Genomic DNA, 26,760 nt, shown 5'->3' with positions numbered 1-26,760 from the left:
GTGACAAGTTAATTTAAAATTAGATATAGTGCACACCTGATAATTGAGAGAAGTGGGAGGAGGGAGAAGAAGGTTACTGCTCTATATTTGAAAAGGTGAATCCCTCCTTCATGAGAGGATGAGGAAGCCAATCCAGAACCACACTGCAAGGACTTCCAAAGAGCTGCACAGGCTGGGGATGGGTGTTTTGGAGCTTATTATTGCAGCAGACTATTTCTACCTATGGCAATTATCATTTGTGGGATGCCACTTCTGTGTGGGATGAAACATAATACCAAAGGGAAGCAAGAGAGATTCAGCTTTCAGTTTTCAGACATGAGCACTACTTTTAGGAACAACAGCTAGAAGAGAGACAATGAGCAGAAAACACAGTCACAGTAGCTTCCTATTTTAATAAGAGTTCTAACTGCTGACATTCAGTTAGTTATTCATAGGCAGCTCCATGTTCCTGTCGTGCCAGGAGCACTGGAGGGACGCTGAAGATAAGAGCTGCCATCCTGCCCTTGGAAGTGCTCTCTCTTAAAATTACTTGGGCAAGTACCTGCGTGTGAAATCCCTCACACACACAATGGGAGCACCATGCAAGTGAGGATAGAAACCAAATAAACCAAACCTGGGAGGGTAAAGCAACACGCACAAGCGGGCCCCATTCCCAGCTCCTGCGGCTCCAGCATTTTGCCTGTTGATTTACAGGACACCCAAGTCCATTTTGACACCTGACATGAGAACTGCAACTGCAGGTGAGTACATACACACATTCTGAGAAAGCAAATATGCCAGCTGGACAGAACATCTCTAGGGATGTTTCATGACTGAAGGAAAAGCAGAAACAGCAGCTCATCTCAATTCTAAAAAAAGAGCAATATAAAAATACAATAAAAACTATACATGCAGCTCACAGAAAACAACAAGCGACTCTGACTCAGCGCGGCTGAAATAAAATCTAAATCAAATCTCTGCACTGCCCTTTCCCCCCTTTTACAGAAAAGTCAGCCTAAAAGCACAAGGATGTAAAAATGCTCTAGTTTGGCAAAATAAGTCACATTCCATAAAAGACCTATTATTAGCTTTGTCACTGTTCTATTTGTCTTCAGTGTCTTTTCTAATAAAACCTAGAAGAATGAAGGGCAATATAACTATTTCTAAATCTCTATGTAAACAAAAAAGGAATGTGCCTGTTTATTTTTTAGTACAGAACTAAACACCACATCAATGATAAATGATTTAGGGAGCAGGCTGTGTTCATGCTGACCTTACCTGCCACTGACTGAGAATTTTCCATCCACGCCAAACAGGGAACAGCTTACATGAAACAAGTTGATTTTTATAGTATCAGACAAATTTACATTTCTTTCTAAATGAAAAGTGTACAACAAACCTTATGGCCAGCCTCCAAGAGGCTTTTGTCCTCTCCTGCATTATAAGAGAGAATTTTTAAGTGATGTCAAATGAAGCTCTTAAGAAATCATACCTTGGAACCAGTGAAATACTGTAGAAACAACCAGCCACTGAGTCACACTCCCCTTATGCAACAACTGACCAGCACAGCTCCTCCTGTTAGATAAGCCTGCACTACCCATTTTCTTCCATATTAGCCAAAGACTTCTTGAAGTAAAACTTTCCAATTTTCCTCTTTGGTTACTAAATATCCTTCAGCTTCACGGTATCCAAGGAGCTTCTGTGGAAAGACCACATCCTATTCTTTGATGCTGCTGTAGGAGAAAGGGGAAACTGAGGAAAGAAGATAGAGATGTTTGCATCGGTCAGCAAAGAGAGAAAGAGCTAAGGAAATGGTAGGAGCACCACAATATCCCCCAGGGCTCTTATCCACACACAAAACTCAGGTGCACGTCTGAGATGCTGCGGACTTGAGGAAAAACCAGATCATGGGTCACAAACACATTTATGGATCTATATATTTATAAATATACTTAACGCCATGTAACATCTTTCTGGCTATGATCCACACAAAGAGTCTTTGCAGACCAGCATTTACTCCTTCCATCAAGAAGGATGCAGGAGTTTCACTTTCAGCCCTTCCTTACCTGTCATACTCACACATACATGAGCCTACTGCGACAGGAGCTGGACTGAGACAGCGCACACAGAGATTCCAAGCTCACCATTTCAGGTTTGATGTCTCCTGGTTTGAGTTATTTTTAAGAAACATTATTCATTAGCAGTAAAAAAATTTTTAAAAAAATATTTCCTTCCTCTGCACAAAACGGTACATGACATGGTTAGATTTTACATCATAACCACTTGTATGCTGAATATCAGCACAAAAATCAAAATAAGGGGTACAAGATACACGGGTTTCCCTTTCACACCCTTTAGCTGGCATGGCAAATGCTGTTTCTTTGCTACTTTTCTGGGTGTGGAACATCTCTTTTTATGTCTCCAGAAACAAAACACAGTCAGACACACGTGGTGCTTTGGACTTTTGAAGGAGCTCTGTGTTTTGGTGACCTTTAATTTAGTTCTGAGCACCGACTGTTGTGGTCCAACACATCTACCCCAGTGACTCCAAAAGATGTTTATCTACACACTGCTCTAGCCTGTTATTCAGCACTGCTGCAGGAATGCTTTAACTCACTGCCCCCTGGGAGTGGCCTGTAGCATCTCCCATCATTCCAAAAGCAAATCGATACAGAATGGGAAAGCACCTCACTGCAAAAGGGCTGAGCACCACCGTGCAGCAGCAGTGGACTGCACGTGGGCAGTAACAAGAGAGAGGAATCCACTTGTGATGGAAAGCACATTATCCACGACAAGGCCAGGGACTACTTCCAGCAGCATCAGTCCAGTGGTAACCTAGATTGAGCTTTTAATTAGCTTTAACTTCCGCAGCCAGTAGGCACAGCTGGTGAAATCCTGGCATCCCACACTAGGAGAGCAATCCCATCCACGTTAAAGGAAGATCAGGAATTTCATCTGTTCTCACAGTAGCAAATAAATACATCCTTCACTTTTGTACCCCCCGCTAGAAGCAGAATAGGGTAAAAAAGAAGTGACCACATGATTTGCTTGGTTCAACGGGGTGTAGAAATTCTAACCTGCCTAGCTTTGTGTTAGAACTCATTAGAGAAGCCACAGGGGAAGAACTTCTCTTTGTCCTTCTGCACATGCATGGAAAGGGACAAAATCTCCTGTGCCACCTAACAAGAGGACCTAAACCACCTTCCTCAATTATTGGTGTTTTCTGTTACAGGGCAAATTAAGGGTTCTCCTAAACAAAAGCAGCCTATAAATATTTCTTCTCATACAAGCCAAATGGAGAAGAGAACAGCAAAACTATCTGCAACCATGCTAAATTCAAGGTGAGCTGCTGAGACACATTTCTTTAGATTTTTCAAGAAATGGAAATATTAATTTGGCATGTTAGAGTCACGCAAACCTTTGACCCATTACCACAGCCCTGTGTTCCACCACAGTTTTTCTTTTCATGCTTGTTTGCTGATTGACAAACAAAACTTTGCCACTTTTTGAAATTGCTGAGTACAACTGGAGTGGGAATGGCAACACTTGCCTGGTTAAAGAATTAATTGCTTGCTGAGAAGAAAATCACCGCTGTGATTGACCAGCGTCACTTTTCTGATGCTCTGCTTTCCTACATCAGTGCAAGATATGAACATGAGACCCTCAAGCACCAAAACACAGCATTTCAACCACAGCCTGCCACAGGAGCTGCAAGACTTTGTGAAAAGACCTGACAGTTGCCAACTACGTTAATAAACTGAAGTGACCCATGAGAAAGAAAGGTCAAAACAAAAACAACAAGCAAAAAAAAAACTCCACAAGAGCACCACAATACAAATTTATACAGCGTCTTTCTTAGAGCCTGTTCACGCAGCTAGAAAAACTGGTCCCACTGATGTTAGCAGGCTATACGGCAAACTCATGATCTTTATATTTTACATCAGGGGAAACTCAACTGATATAAAATGTTATTAGTGCCTGTGAAGTGTCCTGGCTGAAAAGCTGTCCAGGGATTAGAATAATTAAAAACTATTCAGGCTCTGCCCCTTAAATCTGATTCTACTCCAATAAAACCAATTCAATTTTTTTCTTTCAACTGTGAGAAGGATTTGGCCTTAAATTACAATACTCTGATAGCTAAATTTACAGAATTAGCAATACCCCGAAAATGTAAAACCGCAGAGAGAAAAGAGAGCTCATAAAAAATAAACCTTATGGGATTGTCAATTAAGATATTTTAGCTTCCCAACTTAAAATAAATGGAAAATATGCCATATGAACCTCTGTAGATATTCAATCATTTTATTTTTATTATATTGAGACCCATAATTGTACCTGGAAGGAAGGAAAAACTGGATCACTTTGTCCCCATTGATCTAAAGCACAAGTACCATCAGGAGACATACCTGACTCTCTGGCAGAGTGAGCAGTGATGAGACCTGCATTAGCAAAGCTTCAAATGGAAAAAAAAATTAGGACAGTCAGAAAAATTTCAGAGGATTGAATTGTTCACACAGCTATGGAATAAAATCCACACCATTTTGAACATTTAACGAAACCATAGCCAAGAGAGGAATGCAGTGCACACCTAAGCAAACAAATACTGCCCTGTACTTCACTACATATGCTGAGTAAAACTACTTTTGGACCCTAATTTTACCTTCTGCTGCGTGCCTCATACTCGAAAGTTAGGATCTGCTCCGGAAAACGTGTTTTGGACTGTACCACGCAGGCTGTAGTAGGCTATGAAAAACAGAATCCTTCACGGAATCACGTGTGTTTGAGCTTCACCAGGTAGCTTTGACAAATTTGCCTTTATCCCTTCCTCACGGCATTTGCATAGAAATACTCTTCTAGGTAAAAACAGCTTGACTGGAGTTAATAATGTCCCCTCACTGAACTGAGGTGTTTAAGCTGAAGAAGAGTAATTTGCCTGTGGAGAGAACTTGAGTATAAAAAACCAGCCAAGACGAAGAGTCTCTGCACTTAGCATCAGGCATTTGTCACAACTGACAATGGAAAAATAAAGAAATGCCAAAACAGAAGAAAAAACTCCCAGGAGGACAAAACCAAGACTGAAGTTTAAAGTCTACCAACAGCCTGCTCCCATCCTTCTCTTTATTTACACGTGTGGTCAACTGCACCAGAACACGCTCAAAACAGAAATGTTCATGCAAGAAAGGCCTTGCTTGCAATGCTGCTTGAAGAATTGTCCTAAAGGAACATTTCTGTAAGAGCCATTTTATGAAGGCAGTCTTGCTACAGCCCTAATCGCTGCAAGCAGCAAAACAGCACCTCCAGTAAAGCACAAGCAGCAGCTCTCCGAGTGCAGCCCATCAAATCAGGGTAAGCAAATTTCTAACAGCCTCCTCTGTCAGTGCCAGACTTGTCAATATTCCCATTTACAGCTCCCCTAAAAGGAGCAATAAACCATCTGCATCTCTGTTTAAGTAAAGCTTACAGAAAACACAGGAAAAGGGACAAGAGTTTCAAGTAAAGAATGCAAGGAAAAACGTTTCTACACTTAAAAAACCCCGTGAGATGAATGAATCTGAGCTATTTATTTCATTGCCGTTTATATTTTCCCAAAGTATCTTACAAACCCCACGTACCTGGCACAGCCAGACCTCGAAGTGGAGCTGACACAGTGCAGCAAACATTTTGTTTACCAGAGACATTTATAATTCAATTTGCAGACATTTGCAAATGTTAGCTTCCAGACTGCTCTCCTGATGGGTTCTTTAACAACTCAGGAGATGCCCAGGAACGGTGCAAGTATTAGAATAATCACTCTCAGGAGTAAATCATTCCAGCTAGCCTTTTAGTGATGTTTTAGCTGCAAAATGACAAACAGAAAAAGCCATTTCAAGCAACACAGACTCTGGCTCTAAGGGAATCTCTCTGGTGGGTATGTTACACAAGAAAATCCAGAATCCAATGATTTCTAACTAATCATATCCTGAAGATTTCTTGTGACATTTGGCAAACCTCTGGATGGTTTAGTTACTCCAATCTTTGCTGTTTAGTACAGATGTGCAGTACCCCTCAAAGGAAGCTATGGTTCTCTTTTTTTTTTTTTTTTTTTGGCAGGTGAAAAGCAAAATTAAAATTTAGTTTGCAGTAAAATTTTCATTTTGAAGAGGTTTTTTTTAATAAGGTTTAATACTTCCTACCAAGTTATTAATATGAATTACTTCAGCAATCTAGCAAAAGAATCAGTCTATTAGACTTTATTGTCAAATTCCAAATAAAACTTACAGATGACTCCAAATGTCAAAACATGCTACATACCATGCAACCATGGGATCATTAATAAAAAGACATCAACTTCAGTGCGACGAGAAACAAAATGCTTTTAAAAAGAATTCTTAATAAAAAGCCCAACAAATCCTAACTGAAACATTTCAATATCCTCCAGCAACTAAGAGAGTTCAGGTACAAACTTCCAGAGCTAGAGAGAAGGAAGACTACTTTTTTCACCTTTCTATAAAGTGTCAAAATGTAATATTAATTCTTCCTGTTCTCAGAAAATCCAAAGAGGACTACCAAGCTATTAAACCTTCTAGTGGATCACTTGTGGTATGAGTTATTAGCATAATTGGGGGCACACTTTATTCTGACCTTTGCAAAACTTTCATTTCCCAAATGTGATAGATACAAAGTGCTTTTATAATACCAATAATGATTATTTCCTATGGGAAACTGCCAATTATAAGTTGGTGAAAAATGCTATATCAGATGTACATTGAGAAAATGAACACACCTACCAACAGTCAGACTAATTAAAGCCATTCTTCAAATACTAATAAAGCTTTTCCCTTCCATGAAATACAACCTGTACACTTTAGTCCAGCTCTATCCTTGTCAGATCATTCTTTCAACAATAATAAATGTTTGATTAGTGGTTAAATACAGCATTTGTGCTGTATTTCTTTCCCTGGCAGTAAACCAACACATGTGGGAAGCTGTTTTAACATTTAACCACTTGACTCAAATTCACATTGTTTGTATCAAGTCACATCAAATGCTAACAAAAATACTGAAGATAAGGAAACAAACCTCATGTTCTGGACACGGTTCTTAAAGAAAAAAAAAAAAGGCAGAGGAAAGATAAGCAGCAAACTGTCAAAGAGCTTGGGTTTGGGTTTACGATATTGACTGCAGCCCCTTCTGCTGCAGCCACAAGTACAACAGGCAGTGCCTTCAATGGCATCATCTCCTGCTCTCGTGTCACCTGCTGTCCTGTGCCACCTCTGCCAGCTCCTGTGAACTGCTAGGAAAAGAAGGGACAGGAAAAGCACAGCCAAGCCAAAACTGCTGATCACACTTACTGGGCAGAGGACAGGACAACTGCCCTCCCACCAATATACCATCACTTTGGCAGCAAATTCAGTGCCAGTTAACACAGAGGAGTATTAATAATGAGAAAACTGACTCCAGATTATATGTGATAATACAAGAGCCTCCATGCTCATACATTGGTGATGAGCAGAGGAAAGCCTCTGGTTTCCTCCAATATATACACCTGGAAATGGCCTCAAACTGATTAACATTTTAAAAGGGTAAGCTTCCCAGTTCACCAACTGTGTTTAAATACGACTTAACAAGAAAAAAGATTCTATAGAATCCAGGCAACAAATTGTTCAATGTAGAAAAGGGCCAAAAGAAAATTAATTTTAAACCACAGAAGTTTATTTTTTTGATTTTTCAGAATATCTAGGTGGCTGCTTACTACCTCCTTGACACAGAAGCAGACCATAAAGGCCAGCAGAGAACAAAGGAACCCTGCTAGTTTTCAGGCAGACAGAACTGTATGGCCAAATGCTCACAACCAGGAGCTGGATACACACGTGTGATGATCTGATAGAATGAGGTAAGTGAGGCACTGCTTCCTTTGTAAGGGAACCTGATCATCAGGTCATTTACAAAAACACCACTGCAAACCCAGCACAAACGGTCAAAGTCTTCCAAGTGTACAAAACGTACAAATGCCCAAGAAAGGGGTGCTGCAGATCTTGAAAAAGCAGTTCGTACATCAGCACAAGAAATACCTGCAGTGTCTACAGTTGCCCCAGAGATGTCCTTCCATTTGCTAACTGCAAATGATCACGTTGCTGACCCGAGTTCTCAGTCTGGTACCGAGCAGAGAGCAAAAAGTGCAGCTGTGAAATCAAAGTAGATTCGCTTGCTACTTTTCATTGCAATGTTTAACAAGTGTCATTAGTTTTGAGGGGAAGAAACAACAGCTAAAATACAAACCACTGAAAAGTGGTGTGTGTGTCGCTAAGCAATAAACATCATTCCCTGTTTGTCTGTCTCTACCCTTTGGGTACAGAAAATAACTAGACAGCAGTCTCATCACTCCACATACTGTACCTTTCAAAACTTGGCACAGCCCCTCTTACACACTGTGTTTCAGATCAAACAGCTCAATACGTGCTTCAGAGATCTGGCAGCAGTTCTTTTGGGAGTTATTTCCTACTTTTCTGGCTTAGACAACCTGTTGAGCGTGGAAAATTTACACTTAGTAGATCCCAAATATGTACACAAAGAAAGAGGAAATCATAATAACCACGATTACAAATGAAGTTTAAAATGTCAATTCAATTTGCCACAGGTATTTCCATTGCCTCCAAGAAATCATCCTGATGTGGAACAGCACGTGCCACCTTGTCAGCCTGCAGTTTCTACAGGTACTGTGATCAAAAGGGATTAGTTTGGGTAAGCAGCTGCAGCGGGACAGACTCCATAACACATACACACACACACACACACTCTGTTCTCTACTGCAATACTCCTCTTAAGAGCAAAATTACAACAGATTAGATATGAACAGCAGAACACAAGCAAGCTCCTGGAAAGCCAGACAATACTGAGAAGTTTTGCCTTTGATTAGCATCTGTTTACAGATTTATTTTTTTACATTCAACCAAATACTGCTCCTCCATATCAGTTAGAGCAGAAAGGAAAAATCCTTTCAAAATACAATGCAGTTTTTGGCAATAATTTAGTAATTCTCCTTTTTGCTTTGCCAGAAAACAGTAAGGGTTAAAGATGAATGCACTATTCATGTGACAGGAGGAGACACATCAGTTTAAAAGAGAGCATCCAACAGGCCAGTAATCTTGCTGTATCAATAGTAGGTCTTGGCAGACAGTTTCAACAGGAGAAGAGAGTCAGAAATGAATAAAACATTTTGTCCAAACTCAGCTGTGCACAACCTCTCTCTTTCTTTCCCACCACGTAGGTATTTCCTGTATCTGACAGTTTTATGATGACATTTCCCACTTTTGCTACCTTGCTGCCTTTATCTTGCAGCTCTCCTCATACTTTTCAGATCATCCTGCTAATTCTTTCACTCTCCATTTCTCTCATAATTGGCCTCAGTTGAAGGCAGTGGCAAAAATCCCACAACTGTGTCTGCAGTGGTTTCCCTTGGGAACACGGGAATGTCACTCAGGTCTCTGCCCTCCAGCTCAGGCACTGAGTCATGCCAGCTTTAGGTAGGCTGAGAAACACCAGAGGGAAGAGTTCCTCCACTCCCTTCCACTCCACTCTCTCCATTTCACACACTCCTCTGGGTAACTACAGCAGGCTCTTGTGCCCTGGATCCAATACAATCCACTTAGAAAACAAGCAGAAAACAGAAAAGAAGGGGGAGAGGGGAAGCCATAAAGAACCCCAATATGTCTTAGAGAGCTGAACCCGCAGAGAACAAAATGGTTTGCAGGAGCCTCACTTCCTTCAGGTTTTATTGAGGCCAAACAGTACATGGTGCCACTTTGTGTCTCTTGTTTTCTGACCTCTTCTTCCCATACTCTTGCACTTTGGGATACAAAATCAGGACTTCACCCATTTTAAAAGAAGAAGGTTTAACTTCGGGCATTGATGTAGTAGAAATTTTGAATAAAACAACACTATGACTTAGTTCTTTATATAATCTTTTCAAAAAACAGCAAAGTCTTTCCTTCCTGGGGAATGGCAGATAAATCTTTCAGGACAGTTTTACAAGGCAGTCACTTAAAGAAATACACAGACAAAGAAAACAACCTTTCTCAGCCTAAGACAACTCTTATCATAAACGACTAAAATTTATGGAGCCAAAATTTGTTTTCTCCCTTTTTCTGCATTAGAATGTCTGATGATTCAGGTTTCAGACAGACCTACCACAGACCAACTTGAGGCAGCAGTCTGGTAAACTTTGGAATCCCCTTCAGAAGTCCACCAGTCACTCATTCTTTCACCATTAACTTTTGCTCTGGCAGAAAAAATGAAAACTGACTCAGATTAAAAAAAAAAAAAATCTTTTGGAATACTTTTGGTTGGAAAGAGCCTTTCAATGCCATCTAGTCCTGCAATGAGCAGAGACATCTTCAACTCAGAGACCAACCCAGCCTAACCTTGAATGTTTCCAGGGATGGGGCACCCACAATCTAACTGGGAAACCTGTTCCAGTTTTTTTCACCATGCTCATTGTAAAAAATTTCTCCCTTGTGTCTCCCTTAAATATACCCAGTTTCAATTCAAAGCCATTACTGCTTGTCCTGTCACAAGACCCTACTAAAAAGTTTGTCTTCATCTTTAAGACCCTCTTAAATATTGAAAGGTGGCAGTAAGATCCCCTTGGAGCCTCCTCTCCTCCAGATCAGAAACGACCTTTGAGAATGTTATGTATCAGGTCTGCTTTTGGGCCAGCTCAGTCCCTGATTCACTCCTCACACAGGCTTTTGGTGTGAACAAGCATCCAGGGACAAGAAATTAGTCTCCCTTCTCACTCCCAGCCTCTGTTTTCTTTATCACAAGTGTCAGTTTAAATGTACACGAAACTACAGAGAGCCTGACAACCGAGACAGTCACACCTGCCATAAATTATCAGTATGCTTTTGTTATCACTTGCTTTTAGCTCCCAGAGCTCTGCCTCCTCTCCAAACCAACAATCTTTCTCAGGCTGAGACCTTTGCCACCACCTATGTTTTCTGTCCCTTCCACGCTCACCTCTCTCACAAAAATGTCTGCACAATGCTGGATTTTGCTGTAATTAAACAGAACAGTCTCCCAGAGGAAAGCACAAAGACAACAACATGATCACAAGCAGCAGGGAATATTTGGAAAACAATACTTCATCTGGATGCAGTAAGCTTCATTTATTTTTCTTTTGCCTCTCTATTTTTGTTTTATACTGTTGACTCCAAGTTTTAATGACCAAAGATATTTTAAGCATTCCTGACCTAGAAATGTGCTAAGAATAAGAGAACTTTATTATAAAGAAAACATTGGCCATCTGAAGGGAAACTCAGAGTACACCCCACCTTAGTGAGCTATGCATGTTGCTTATGAACAGCAGATAAGTTTTTAGACCTATAAGGACTCAATTTCCAGAAGACAGAGATAACATGGAAAAAGAATCAGATAGGCTGTAGGATTCAGAGGACCTGATTAAGAGAACAGTTGGGGGATTCATTGCTAAAATGGAGGCAAAATCCAGCTCAAGTAGAAAATACCCCCACAAAAATGTTAATTGTGTTTTCAGGAACAGTAAGAATATATCCATTGGAGACACAGCCTAAAGCTAGGAGTGAAAACCTCTTTATTTTGACAACAGCAATCTGAGCAAATGGCTTTGGTCCCTAACAAGAAGGGCAACTTTTCTTTATTCTCTCCCCTATAAAGTGTCACTTCCATTTGGGACCAGTTACCATGCCCGTTATAATGACCAGGCAGCAAACAGTTTGGGACTAAAACTCATCCTGAATTATGCTCAGTAGGTGTGAGAGTTCCACCCTGGCACAAGAAAAACAAGTGCAGAATGTTTCTGTGATTGCAGAAACACATTACACAGAGAGAACTTCATCAAGGTTTGGCCAAGGAATGCTGCTCTTAACTCAGACATACAGTGACACACAAGTACCCACAGGAGCACAGGTAATTTCATCAAAAGTGCACATGCCAAACATTCAGACCGTGTCCTTCACATGAAAGGTCTGCAATTCTGTAAATATACCACAGGGATCTTATTTCACCTCCATAAAAATCAGCTGTGAAGTGTTGATGAATAAAATCAATGAGCTAACTGCGAGAAACAGTACATTGTTTTAATTATTATTCCAATCAGGAACGCCCAGTGAACATCATGCCCAGTTTCACACTACAAACTTGAACAGGGATTCAGCCCTCTCTCCTTTGCACAGTGTTGGAAACCACCTTTCATTTAAAGGATTTTCTTTGGCTAGTTTTCTCTTCAGCTCAATCTCTGTCAGACTAGGAGAGGGGTCAAAGTTCCTGCAGCTCCTGATTATTCAATAACATGACTAATGCTCTCCTAAGGGGAACATGATTACAGGTAAATGATGTGTTATGATAAAGGCACCATCTCCCATTTGCACAGGCCTGTCCTCCCACCCACCACTATGTAAACAGAATAAACCTTTAAGGATGCACTGCCTGACCTCATCTCCTAAAGAAATACTGCCTGGAATCACACTCTAATCAAACACAGGATAGCACAGAATGGCCCCATTTAATCTTTAACAATGTGATATTTTAACAGGCTTCTACCCAGAAAACCTCTCCCAGGCATCCTCAATGCAACCAATATTAACTGCAGCATGCTGTTCACAGACCCTAAAACTGGCTGTACAAATTGTGACTGCCTGGGGCTACTTTTGTTTTGTTATGCAGCCAAGTTCTCTTCATCTTTACTTGATGCAAAAAGTCAGGAGTTTTGAAATCTGCTGTTCCTTTTTTCACAAAGTTTTTGAGGTCTTTGACTTCCAGGATGCTGTGTAAAGCCTATGGCATATCCTTCCTCATGCTATGCTGAAATGGTTAAAAAGAGGATCCAGTGGAAAATGAAAAGCAACATCCCTAATTTCCTTCACAAAGGGCTTTTCCCTGTAATATTTACTCTTATTTTGAAAGCATCAAATGTAACAGACACTCTAGGTGAACTCAATCATCTCCTATTCCTTTATCACTCTTAATGAACCAACAGTCCTGCCTGGGACTCATTCTAAGAATGGGAACTCATTCTAAGCCTCTTACTAGTAAGCTTTCTACTGTTGCACCTGGATAAGAAGTCAGCCCTATCTGTATTTTCAGACCACTGCTCTACAAAGATATTTACAGAAGTTTCTACTTTCCAAGAAAGCTATTTCTGGCCAATGTAGGCTTATTTTTTTCTTTTTCAATTATTTTAAACTGTACTTGTGCCCACAGAAGAATTATTTTTATCAGTTACAAATAAACAAACCAACTGTGACAGAACACCAGGTCACAGTGCAGCAGATTCCCAAATGCTTGTGGCACAGACTACACGGATAAACCAGCAATCCAGGAGTGAAAAACAAGGAAAACAAGTCTGTTTTAACCACTAATGCCAAGGTAGGATAGGTAGAGCACTGCCTACAACCTTTGTACCATTGCTTCCAATTCTGCAGTTCCAGATAAACACCACAACCACATCCTTTGGTGTCAATGACTTTTTCTGCAAGGAATTTTCCTACTAAAGATCCCTTTAGAGCAGATCCACCAGCAACTGGAATCCTCATCTGAGATTTCTCACATGATTTCATTTCAGATGACATTGGAGAACTCTCGTATTCATTTAGATGTGGTTTTAGAAGAACAATAAAAAGCAAATGCACCATCTCATCACTGTCACTTCCAAAAATTTCATGTGAAGTCTGTGCCCTGCTCTGCACCTGAGCAGTAAAACAGGAATCAAAGAGCTCATCTAAGCTAAGCTTGAGGCCCCAGCCAGGATTAGCCAGAAACTAACATTTGCCACAACTTTCTGAGCCTGCTCAAGGCCTGGATTGGTAAAGCAATTGGAATTTTGTGCCAGCTTGGTGCTTCTGGAGGAAAAGTGGTTTTCAGACAGCTGAAGCCACAAGGGTAAGAATCCTTTATGCCAATGGGATGGATAAAAGACTCAGACTAGGAAGGGAACATGAACTGGTATGCAAGTGACCCATCCCAGAGTACTAAAAGAAAGTAAAGAACTTCTCCACAAACATAAGGTGAGAAGAATCTGCTGGAAGACAGAGACTGCCCAACTAAATTGAGTTTGCAGCTGTTTGGGAATGGTTATCACTGGAGTTTATAGGGCCTGAGGGGGAACAGACAAAAGAACAATTCCTACTCATCCAAACTCTCCAGAATGTTAGACTTCCAAAAGATAAGGCCTCTGAGGACTGTGAACACCCTCATCTGCCTGTGTCTGATCAGCCTCACACATACACACTTCCTTAATGTCAGCCTGTCTGGTTTCAGGAGAGCACAGCATCCTCTGAATCTGCAGTTGTGATCTAAATTTCTAATAACTTGTCTCCTCTCATGAACCCCAACCGCTGCTTTTTCAGAGCACATTTCTCATTCTACTGACATGGACGGTGCAGCATTGCAATGGTAAACTGTATTTTAAACAGGACATAGATAATCTAGTTTAAAGCATTAAAATACTTTTAAAGAATTAAAATACTAAAAGAACAGAAAATGCATACCTTTTGGAAGTCAGAAATTGTTCCGTAGAAATTCACATTGTAGAAACTATCTTCTTTTCCCTTAAAAGAAAAAAAAAGCCTTAATTGTGTATATTCATATTTAATTACCTAATAAAATCCCAGTAAACTACTTCAAGACCTTCTTTTTCCTCCAGAAATACTTTCTCCTTATGGATCAGAATATTTACACTGTAGCAAACAAATACTGAGTGCTCAGTGAGTTTTTGTTTGAAGTTCATTCTATTTTGAAATTCCTGTTATTTAAGCAGAAGCATCATAGCTGCAGGTGACAGGAACACATGGCACCCATTCTTTCAAGCATTTAAAACTAGAAAGCAACACAACGGAGACTAAGGATGGAGCAGCGTGTCAGGAGCAGGGAAAATAAAGTATTTTATTTTGAGACATGTAATCAGGCCTCTTTATCATCCCAGCTTTGGGTAAAAAGTAAATGATGCCATTGTTATTAGTGCTAGAATGTTTTTCCTCCCTTGCTTTTGCCAGCACTCTGGAAGGATGAAAGCATCCGCTCCTCCTGTCCTTCCCATCTGTGGAGGGGAAGGGGCAGCACAGGGGCACCCAGCACTGCTGTACCTCTGAGCAGTGCAAGTGGGCAGGGCTGCTTTGGTGGTGTTCCTTTTCACCCTCTTTTTTTCAAATGCACAAACCCAATTGATTCCCCTCGGTAAGACCTAAGTGTGAGACCTTAAACTGGACAAGAGCACAACAGCAAGCAAAGCAGCAGGTTTACACGAACAGGAGTGAAAACGACCAAAGAGTGCTCAACAATGAAATCAAATCCAAACTCACATTAGAAATCCATCTTTTATAGGAGACAGTATTTTATTAAAAGAAAACAAGTGTCTGCAGCATTATTGAAAATAACATGAAATTGACTGCTGCTTTTTCAAATGAATTTCTATCAAGAGCTCCTACACATTAGATCAGAAGCTGTATTTTTCTCTCTTCCATCAAGCTTCATCTTTCTTCCTTTATAGAAAAAATAAATTGAAGCCTAAAGTTGAGAACATCTCAATATCCACTAGGTGCATACACAGAATTAAATTTGACCTGATACTCTTCAGTTTTATGAGGTTTAAGTTTTATGAGAAGAAGAAAAAAAATCTCAATATTAGAAACAGATTGCAGAAAACAAGTGTCTCAGCCAAGGGAAGCCAGAGCATGTTGTGGGTCTAGCATTTGCTCTGAGAACTCATGGTACATAAAACACCCCGAGTATGAGACCAGAGGGACTGAGAACCGCAGCAGTCACAATTACAGCAATGAGGGCAGTTAAAGAAAATAGCTTCCTCCGCTGTTGAGTCCTCCCAAAGTTGCCAAAATCATCCATTAAAACAGAAGTTGTTTCAAATCATAAATAGCAATGCTGAGAGGATGATGGCTACGTACTTTGTTCTCATTAAATATTGACAGCACGCTCTTCTAGTAAGAGACTACACAGTGATTTCAATTCTTTTTTAATTATTTTTTTAATGCCTCAAACTCTTTCATTTTGCTGGTGCACTTTCAGACTGACCTCAGCAGCTCATAATTACATGACAAGATATCTCTGGGTCTCCAGGATTTCGCGGCTTCACACAAAAGCATCCTTACACTTACTTCTGGGTCAACTAGAGCCAGCCTCATGCAAAAATAAACTGCCTGTCCAAAGTGTGCCTGTGCTGGGAAAACAAAGACATGACAAGATTATTTTCAAGCATCCAAACTGCTCTGTTAGTCCGCAGTAAGCGATACACCTCAGCCCTTTTTGTTCCCCTGCAGACTGCAGTCAGATTTCAGCAGGGTTACATCAGCGTGGGATCCAGCCCAGCTCCACTGGAACCAGGAGCAGCCCACCAGCCCTAATGCACATCCCAGAAACACAACCTGCTTCCCACTGGCTTTAATCATCCCCAGCTTTCTGGGCACAACTGCCACTGGGCCCTGAAATTTCTCATGTTCCATGTAAACACACCAGTACAATCTCATAAATTTAATGAAGAAAATCAGTTTCTTTTTAGCTAGGCAAATACCAAAAATCTCCCTCTCTGTCTTTCCACCAGTTAAGTATTTCTTCAGAAGCTTGTTTGTGTCCAAAATCTCCAGTGGCCCTTTCAGCGAGACTGTAAATTCTTGGAGGGAAGCGCTTAGAGCCAGAGTGCAGACTCACTTCCAGAAACACTGAGCAGCTTGTAACTCACAGGAACAGGACAACTGGTGGAGGAACGGACAGTGGCTGCAGCCTCAGGTCTGCCCTTCATTCCAGAGCTGGGTTAAAGGCTAAAATACAAAAACCACACCATTTTCATTTTTCTCATGTTCTGAAGAAAAAAAAAATTTTTAGTGACTAAGTTGGTCTTAAGTACCTTATGCCCACTTTTTTTTATTGCAAAGGATCTTTCATTTGATGTTCCTCACTTCCTGAACACCTAACTAGATATCACAGGATTCCAGCTGCACCTGAACACCAAGGCAGGCGCAGAGGCATCAAATTCTGATGTGGCCAGTGTTCACCCTGGCCACAACACACATTTCCTCACCACTGTTCAGTAAAGCACAACGTGTTTCTTCACTTGTCACCTGGCTTTCCTGTCACCTTAAACACACCCCAGGGGTTTCCTGTCTCTTCTCAACCTAACCCATTATAACCTACACGGAAAAGACTTATTTTTGCAAAAGACCCAGCTGAATCATGATGACCCTTCAAAAGGATGGGCAACCTCTGTCAAGACTCTGGGCTTGTCAACAGGATTTTTTAATTTTATTTTTAGTTTCAAGCAGAAAACAAGTTTTCATCCACAGGGATCCATCATTCAAGGTTCTTTTTCAGCTGTCACTCTGAAATGCTCAGAGAAAATGACCTGACAAGTGCACGCTTCTGCAAGACTGTCCCATTGACGGACACTTGGTTACAGATAATCACCTCCTTGAGTTACCCAGAGTATAACTTTAGAATTCCAATAAGGACCTTTTGCCTCATTCTAATTAAAAGCAAAGTACAAGTACCCAATTTAGGAAAGACCATTAGAGACTTAATTTAAACATGACAATTTTAGTCTGTCAATATACTGAAATGATCATTACCTACCAAACCTTCCCTTATTTTGTGCCGAAAAGGAGCTTCGACCATAGCTCATTAGTTAATTTTAGACACACAACTGTTAACATTTTTCAGACACGAATTGCCTGTATATCCCTAATCTGGATGCAGAGCTTCTGAGAAGGTCCATCCTTCCTTTGTATTTTTTCCAGGATCTAGGACTAAGGGGAAAAAAAAAAAAACAAAGCAAAAGAAGAGGCGAACACACAAGGCAGGAGGAAAACGAGAAGAATTCCCTGTCATTCCTGCACCTGGGGGCAGGCAAGCCCAGTGAGGGAGGTGGTGTCAGCACCCTGCCTCCCAGCAGCTCCGGCCTCCCACGGGCCAGGCTGCTCCTGCAGGGCCTCCTGCACCTCCCTCGCTCTCCTGTGAGGCTGCTGAGAAAGCCCAGCTCCTTCCTGGCGTGGAGCCTTGCCAGGGACATCAGGCTGTTGCTGCTGACATGCTCCACACACGATTCGGTGGCTTCCTGCTCGAGGCATTACATAATGTGAGCCTCTGGCGTATCCTTCTGGAACATTTCGTGTGCTCGCCCACAGGATCAGCAGCACCTTCAGCTACCACACAGCTCTGCACCTCTCCTGCACTGCTTCTGACCTGGATGGCACTGACTACAGGCACAGATGGCCGGCTGTCCCCAGGAAATACGAACCTGACGGGATGACTCCCAAAGCAGACCAAAGAAGCGGGTAAGCACACAGTTGAACGCAATTACAGGGCGTAGGACACCACGCTGGAAATCACTTTCAGAAACCACAGAAAGCTACCGAGGCTGTTGCGTTCAGCTCCACTAAGGCAGAAACTTGTTCACCAAAGAGAGCACACAGCCTCCTACCGGTGCCCCACACAATCCACCCCGTAAGCCCTAAATCTGCCTCCAGCCATGAAATCCCGAGTCAAGAGAGCTCCTGACTCGGGATCAATGTCCATATAACTAAACTGAAAGGTACAACCAGTCCTTGATGTTTGCTGAGCAAGACTCAGGGCGCTGCCCTCCCAAAACAGGCAGACTGTTTTCACAGAGATGTCAAGTACTTGGAGCCCAGAGACTCCATTTCATGAAAAGCATATCAACTGATAATTAAGTACACCAAAATGATGAGTAGATAATAGAATCTTTTAGACCTTTTTCTACAGAGAATGAGTTATATTTATATGATAAACCCCACACAATTTAAGCCAAGCAATAAACAACAGCAGCATTTGTGCAATATAGACAATTATTACAAACTCTTATCAGTATGCAAATGTAATAGCACCAAGACACACAATGTGCAATTTGACTCGGAGAATTTCAGTGTGTCTTGGATGTAATTACATACTATCCTACAGCTCCTACAGTCAATTTTACCTATGGTTTAGGAAAGTTTGTTGGGGTTTTTTTGTTTGTTTTTTTTTTTCTGGGGAGATTCACAATTTTTAGTCACCTCTAGTAATTCTCTGGAACCAAAATCATCATGCTGCAGTTTAAGAGGTTTTCAATCTATGAAATTACTCACTGCTGATGAAAGCATTAACAATCCAAGACTTCATTTACAGCATTACAAAGAATCCAGGTCAATCATGGGTAAATGCTTTTACTCGGCTTGGGCCAATTAAATTAATTATTATCATAAAAACCTGCACTCCGACCAAGAGTAAAGTTTAAGGGTGTCTCACCATCTTCAAAGAGAACAGAGAGGAAGGAACAGGCCTGGACTCCAACGTGAAAGTTGGCAGTTAATGCAGGCCCTGGGGAACATGCAGGTGACAGGATGTGAAGAGGATGGATACTCCTTTTAGGCCAGCAGGCCAGCACTTCGTATCACTAAGATAAAATCTGACATCTCCAGGGAAAGCTCAGCACCATCACATAAATCCTAGTGCAGCCTAATAGTTCTCTTTGGGATGTACTCTGTGTTCCAGAAACTGGGAGCCTGCTCCTTGCCAACCTCGCTCTGAAATGTAGGCCAGCAGCTCTACCGTGGCGTGTGGTGATCTGCGCTTTTTTATCCCAATCCTCCACCACAGCAAGAGAAAGGGATTAAGCAGCATTATTTTTCCCCCTGAATATTTACTGGGATAATTACATCCCATACTATAATACAAGATTATTTTGCACAGTACAGAATAACACAGAACGGGCCCATCGTTTTATGGAAACCTCTTGGTCCCATCGCTCTCGGGAGAGCGCACGGCTGATCACGTTGGGCATGCTCCTCCAGGAAAGCTTAACAGCAAACTCTTCCAAAAGTACCAAATAGATGCACTCAGCTTCTTCATACAGTCCCTTTTTTGGCAATCCTATTTTAAAAATTATTTCGTAAAACATTATTAATGACTAAAGCCATCTGTGTTTCTAGAGAATGCACCCTTCCATCCTTTCTTTCCTTCCTACTGGGCTGCACAGTAAAGACTTTTTTATTTACGACCACTTTTATGCCAGCAGATGTTACACCACACAAAACTGCTTTGCTGCAAGTTGAAGAAGAAAGTGGTGGGAAGAAGTTTACATAACCAGACATCACCAACAAAAGCAGGAGAGCCTGGCAAACCACAGGCCGCAGTCATTTAATTCACACAAATCTCTCTCCCCCTCTCTCACTCTGCTTTCCAATTTGTTTTAATTCCATAGGAGGATCTGACTGGCAGACACTCCATAATGCATTGCAAGGTTTAAATGCCAGCAGCTTTTCTTGTCTTGACAAAATGTACAGAGCAGAAATTTAATTACAGCTGGTTCGAACGCACTTTTGTTTTGCTTCTACCCACCTGGAACACATAGCCCGTTTAAAGTAAACATGTTTAGTCACAGGATAATATGAAGTATAAAAGAAAAGTTACACTGTAATAAACAGAGATACATTTAAAAACAATTTTGATTTCTTATCGCTGCACCTGGCTGCAACCAGCTAGCTGAAAGCGGCATTACTGTGATGGAAATAGCGTGGTATTTCAATGCAAGAAAGTAAACATCTTCTCCCAGACACTAGCACAGGAGTTGAAATCCACCCAAGAAAACCATTTGCATTATCGGTGTGCATTATTCGGCCCTAACGTTTTGACACTGAGTTTAAACATTAAGCTGGGAGTACAATGCCTCTTTTTTAAACTAATGCAATTTCTTGGGGCAAAATCTGATATGGCCAGCCAGATTTCCTGAGTGCTAGTTTCTCCTAAGGAAAAAAAATACAGAAAAGAAAAAGGAAAAGAAGAGACATCAGTTTAATTTTGATTTGTCCAGTAAACAGATCAAAGCATTGCAGTTCTGCAGAGGAGGTTTACAAAGCCTCATTGTGCAAACATCCTGGGCTGATGCTGCCAGCTGCACTGAAGCAAATCTCATCTGATGGCAGCCAGTGCTGGTTTGTGCTACACCGTCCAATGCAAAAATTTACACTTTAAAGGGAAGTCAAAATCTTTGAAGTTGCACTTGATCAAAAATTATTAAAACATGCAGCTTGAATTTTTAGGCTGATCTTAAACACATGTAGCTGGAAATGTTTCACACTTCTATTCTGTTGCTTATATACCAAAAACTGTGTTCAGCTCTAGGCTCCTCCTATTCCAGCACAATAAATTCTTTGGGTGAAGGAGCATTTTTAACAAATATGTACAACGCCTAAAAGAGAGATTCCAGAACCACTATTAGATCACTGAGAACTGCAAGACTGCAAAGTGTAAATAATTTTTAGCATAGCTGGAACATCTTTCTAGATCTGTGCTTTGTAAGATCTCAATTTCTGCCCAGCCCCTTCTATTTCTTTTCTCATCCAACTGAGCAGTAGAGCTTGCTCAGGGTTTGCTGCTTGCTGCCTTTCACAGAACAGAAAGAAAGAGGGAGGAAACAGAAATGACACAACCCATATAAATTAGTTTTAAAATGTTCAGTGGCAGGCCTGATGTCCACAGCTACTTAAGATTCTTTGCAAAAGACAATTCCTTTTTATACATATATATGGTTTTCACTTGAGCGCCCCTTCAAGCCAGCTTTGCTGATTCAGACTATGTCCATACAATTTTTATTGCCAAAGCAATAAAAAAAAAGGTGTTCCTGAGTTATGTTCTGACTTAAAAGATTTCCACGGGGAATCCTCAAACTTAGAAACACCTCCAAGAAGAACACTGTCATTTCTGCTGCAAGACTGCTGTCAACATCCATATGCAGAAAGACTGCTTGATAAATATCCTGTAACAGACTGTGCTTCTAAAAGTGAAACTTTGCTCTTTCTGGGCTACAAATCAAAACTGGATCTGTTGCATAACAAAGGTATTAAAGATAATGGCCTCTAACACTGCACGGCACCTGAGTGTGAGCGGTGCAAGCAATGCCTTGCTCCATACATTACCCTGCACCCCCGGGAGCTGGACTGGCAGAGCATAGCCACGTCCCTGATTTGCTGCATTTTGATTTCCAAGTCAAGGTCAAGAAGTAATTTACCAGGATCCCTGTTGCTAACACACAAGGGCTGTAGGCTTTGGGGAAGTCATCTCGCCACGTTAAAAAAGGTATCAACAACTGGAATATAAAGAGATGAAATAGTGTGAAAGCTGCTTTATACCCTTAGGTACTTCAGCACGTTGGACTGAACAGCATGGATGCCATTTCTTTTTAACCTGCATGTATCAGCTCTGTGTATATATTCCAATTAAAAACACTGTATTGCAGTGTATTCCCTCATCTGAGGTATCAGCAAATGGGCACCAAGCAGGTCAAATAAAAAATAACAAAGAATGCATTGAATAAATGCCATAAAATAAATAATGCAAGGATAGTCCCTGCCCCAGAAACCTTGCAATTTAGGCCATGAACAAAGAATCCTTAAGGGATCATACCAAACCTACCTCACGTTCCTGAGCTGACATTTACATTGTGCTGTACTTCAGTTCATACTTTCAGGGCTGGAGCTATGCACTTGTTCTGATGTGCACTGCTGAAATGTGCTCTGGATCTCGTGGTTCACAAGACAGTGAGCCTTCTTGTCAGGCGTTATCCTGACATTTAAGATAGATATTGAAAAATACCTAATCAGAACACTGTGGGTGAGGGGGTGTGTCGTACTGCATTTAACCCAAGCCTTGCTTTAGAACAAAGAAATCTAATTTTTAAAGTGTGACCAGCTATGCCCATACCCAAAAGGCAGGGTGGTGGAAATACCAAAACAACACCAAGCAACAAGCAGCTTTCTGTCTGGGCCCCTCTCCTCCTGTGTCACAAAGGGTTACCTGTCCTAACCCAGGAGTATCACTGTTCCTCCTACAGGACCAGAAGTGTCCTCACTGCCACTCCTTGCTCGGCTGAAATCGAGCTAAAAATCAGTTTTGAAATTGTATCAATCTCAACGTGGCCATCTAAAATTCCACCAGTACCTCTCCACCCTTAAAAAGGGACCGCTTTTGACATCTTATCTTACAAACAAGAAGGCTTGAGCCGGCTTTGTGGATGTACACTTTGCTTTGGAAGGGTACACGGAGCCCCATCGGATGTGCAGACTACAGGGAACAAATAAAGTTCTGAAATTAAGGTCTCAAATTAACTACTTCACCTGCAAAAACTACAGACTGATTTAATCAGTCTCCAGCTCTGGAGGGCTGGGTTTGGGCACTTGCAGTGTGCTGTACTCAGGTCAGTTTTCTCCTCATACATGGCAAATCCCCCTGCCAAGTCCTCACATTATTTGGATTCTCGTTACCTTTCTTTTGTTAAGTCAAATTTCAAGATTAAAAAAAAAAAAAAGAAAAACAAAACCACACACTGCCAAACAATAAAAGAGAAGCTATTATCTATCAGGCAGAATAGCTTTTTTCCCATTATTTTCCCTTTGAAAGGGGAAAGGAATGAAGCCTTGAGTGGACAAACACCATTTCAGCCTATGAATCATCCCTGATAAAACTGCAGATGCACAAACCCAGTCACAACAGTATCACAGTAAGAGAGATCAGATCATTTCAATAACCATCCAAAAGGCCCCTTCGATGAGGCAGGATGATTTTGGATTGAATTTTGAGATGCAAGACTCAAATGGACTCAGGTTACCTGCTTGCAACACCCACGCTCTTTCAATAGACAGTGCTGAGAAGGAAGAGCCAAATCTTGTTAAAATTATGTCTCAGTCACTAAGAGAAGTGCTAATTACCAGCTGGACTGAAGACCACTGAGATAAGCAAAACACTCCCTGCCACAGCCCTTCAGACAACATTTGTTAATTTCTAAAACAAGGTTGTGATGATTACAGGAAGAGATGGAAGGAAGAAAAGGATTAATCCACTTTCAGTCATGTTTAAATAAGCCTTCCTTTAAATGCTTTAAAATTAACTGAGAAGCATTATCTTTTCATCAACATCTACAAAAAGAAAGGCAGCCAGAAATGAATTTGTGTAATTAATGTGATATTCATGTACACAGAAACACTTTTAATTGAAACTATAAGTTGGCTTTTCAGTAAGAGAAGGATTTCAGGTAATGGTTTATGAAATCCAGAAATATCACCAGAAAAGTGGTTATCATTTAAATTACCAGTCACTTTTTAAGGAAGAGATGCAGCTCATCTGAAAAAATACTCTAAATCTGCAATTTTGAAATGTTAACATATATCGTTTTATAGTTCCTAAAAAGGAAAGCATAAAACAAACACAAAATTGACACCTTACTCTGATAATTACTTCCACTAATGCTTTGAAGAAATGCTTCCACAGATCTTTCAAATGAACCAGGTGAAGCAAGACCTTCAATATCCAATTTTTGGCTAAAATTTCAAATTATTCATGAAGGTCTTCATGAGCATTTCGATGCTGCTAAAGGTTCAGGCTGTTCTTTTAGCTGTATCCCTTTACTGAGGGAGTACAACTCCATGGCAGGAGGCTGTAACCAGGTGAGGGTCGGCCTCTTCTCGCACGAAACCAGTGGCAGGACAAGGGGACAAGGTCTCAGGCTGCACCAGGGGAGCTTTAGGGTGCTTAGACACTGCAGTGGGCTGCCCAGGGAGGTGGGGGAGTCACCACCCCTGCAGGTGCTTAGGGAAAGCCTGGACATGGCGCTCGGTGCCACGGTGATGTTGGATCACAGACTGGATGCAATGATTTCAGAGGCCTTTTCCAACCTAATTGATTCTGTGAAAATTAAATAGTTCAAAAACTAAACCCCCCAAAAGATTAGGGGGAAAATTATCTTGTAGTGTTATTGTCTTCTGTAAAGAAAACAATTGCACTTAAAAGCAAGAATGAAAATACCCAGCAAACATTCTGACACTAAACTACAGTGGGATGGAGCCAATTCCTTGAAACCAAATAATGTAACTCTTAACACAGCAATGCAATTTCCTCTGCCATTTCTACCTGTGAGGATCAAAAACTGTTTTCCAGCTTTCAAAAGCCTCAGAGTATCGCCACATTGCTCAGCATCTGAATCATGGAAAACCACTCACAGAATCAATCATCTGATGATTCAAAATTACCTGAAAAACTACCTGTATGTTTTTGCACATAATTTCAGATCAGTTCAATTGATGTTTTTAACGTGTCAGATATCTGAGAGCTGCGCTTAGATCTTTGTTTTCACAATATTATTATTCATTCGTTCTACTGTGGGGAGGGGAGGTGGTTACTCCAGATTAAAGTGAGCAGTGTCTCTTCAAGGGTAAATTAAAAACTAAAGCAGGATGAGATCAGGGAAGATTACCAGGCACTGTTTATAAACTGAGCATAACTAAATCAAAGGTATATAAATCAGAGCATGCATTTCTTGTCAGATTGATTCAGTTTTGAAAACTGAAGTGCCACAGAATTCATTTAAGAAAAAAATCCCCAGCAATAAAGCTCACTTTCTTTTCAGAAGTAACTGATTTCATGCCAATTCACAGCTCCTCCTGTGAAGTATTGCTTCCACCTCATGTGTTTTAAAATACAAGAAGCATTTACAAAATAAATACATGTGTTTGTATAGCAAAGAATTACTGCAAACATATACTTTTGATTTCCCCACATCTGGAAATGCAGTTAGGTTACATGAGGCTTTTAGTTCATCACAGGAAAGCTGTAAGAAACTAACACATGGGAACCCACACAAAACAAACAAACAAACAAATCATTACAAATAAGAACAATGTTCTTTAAGTTTTAAAAAAAGGAAAAAAAGACTGCAAAAAAATGTTCCCCAAAACCCTGAATCAATCAACTGGTAGATTGTCATCACAGCCAAAACCCAACAGATCATCTTTTTTCTGAGACTGCAATCCAAAGATTTAGCACTGAAAATGAAGATGCAGCAGAGAATATGAAGGTTTTTTTGCATGATTTAGACTAGCAGATAAAGATCTAAGCAAGCTGTGATTCTTCTATCCACACAGGGACCACAGCTCTGCAGTACAAACTTCACTAGCAGGAATTCTTCCAAATGAACTCAACCAGACCAGCAGAGCTGAAGATTTACCCCCTCTACACCCCGCAAACAGAAAGATGCCATAGGACTAACACCCAGCATTTCTCCACAGCAATGCTCACCCAGCTCCCCAGAGAGATAAAAGCAAAATGCAGAGGACTGATCCTGCTGTTACCCTTTGCTACCCCTCCAAGGCTCTGTGCACCTTCACTCCCTGCTGGACGCAGACAGCTCTGTGACCATCAGCAGCAGCTGGGGTCACGGCAGTGCCTCTGGGGGTTCTCTCTCCCAGGCACACAACCTGTACATCCATCCACAAAGCACGCCTGCAGGTCACAGAGCCCACCAGCACCACACCAAGTGATAATGCCTCCCAGTTAACCACCTCATGCTTCCTCCAAGGTGTCATTCTTCGTTAATTCCACAGGGAAGAGATGGGATTACTCCCATAAAACCAGTGCAAATACTTCTGTTACCTGATGCAAAGACTAATTTAAGACATGTTCTTGTATAAAGTCACACAGATGAAATGGCACACCAACTATTTTTATATGGCTCTTCTAGTTAAGCTCATGCTCTCATTAGGATATCTCAAAGGAGATCATTTTATCAACATCTGTTTACCAGGCTTGGCACACGTGCCAATTCCAGAACTTTCTCAGTTTGTAAAAAACAAACAAACAAAAATTAAAAGCATGCAGAGGCCAACATACACAATACTTTAGGATGCATCCAAGTAGGCAGGAGCCCGCTTGAGAAAAGCAAAACTATACCAGTGACGTGAATCCAGGAAAGTAGCAACCTGTACAACTAAAAAAAACTTT

At 41.0% G+C, this 26,760-nt stretch overlaps 1 protein-coding gene across 22 annotated transcripts in view; it reads right to left on the bottom strand.

The window, feature by feature from the left end:
• PLCB4 (phospholipase C beta 4) overlaps positions 1-26,760 on the bottom strand; it is a 182,531-nt gene that overhangs the window by 148,046 nt on the left and 7,725 nt on the right. For 8 of the 22 annotated variants that reach the window (XM_038131231.1, XM_038131230.1, XM_038131216.1 and 5 more), the window contains exon 2: positions 14,481-14,540. The gene's annotated coding sequence lies outside the window, so the exon portion shown is untranslated. Of the gene's footprint in view, positions 1-8,355; positions 8,480-10,146; positions 10,238-14,480; positions 14,541-16,017; positions 16,163-16,650; positions 26,726-26,760 lie in introns of those variants that run through there. The other 14 variants (XM_038131225.1, XM_038131223.1, XM_038131236.1 and 11 more) reach the window with 10 other exon arrangements.

This window comes from Motacilla alba, chromosome 3 (genome assembly GCF_015832195.1).
Source record: "Motacilla alba alba isolate MOTALB_02 chromosome 3, Motacilla_alba_V1.0_pri, whole genome shotgun sequence".
NCBI lineage: Eukaryota > Metazoa > Chordata > Aves > Passeriformes > Motacillidae > Motacilla > Motacilla alba.
This window is presented reverse-complemented; position numbering and strand designations above follow the sequence as displayed.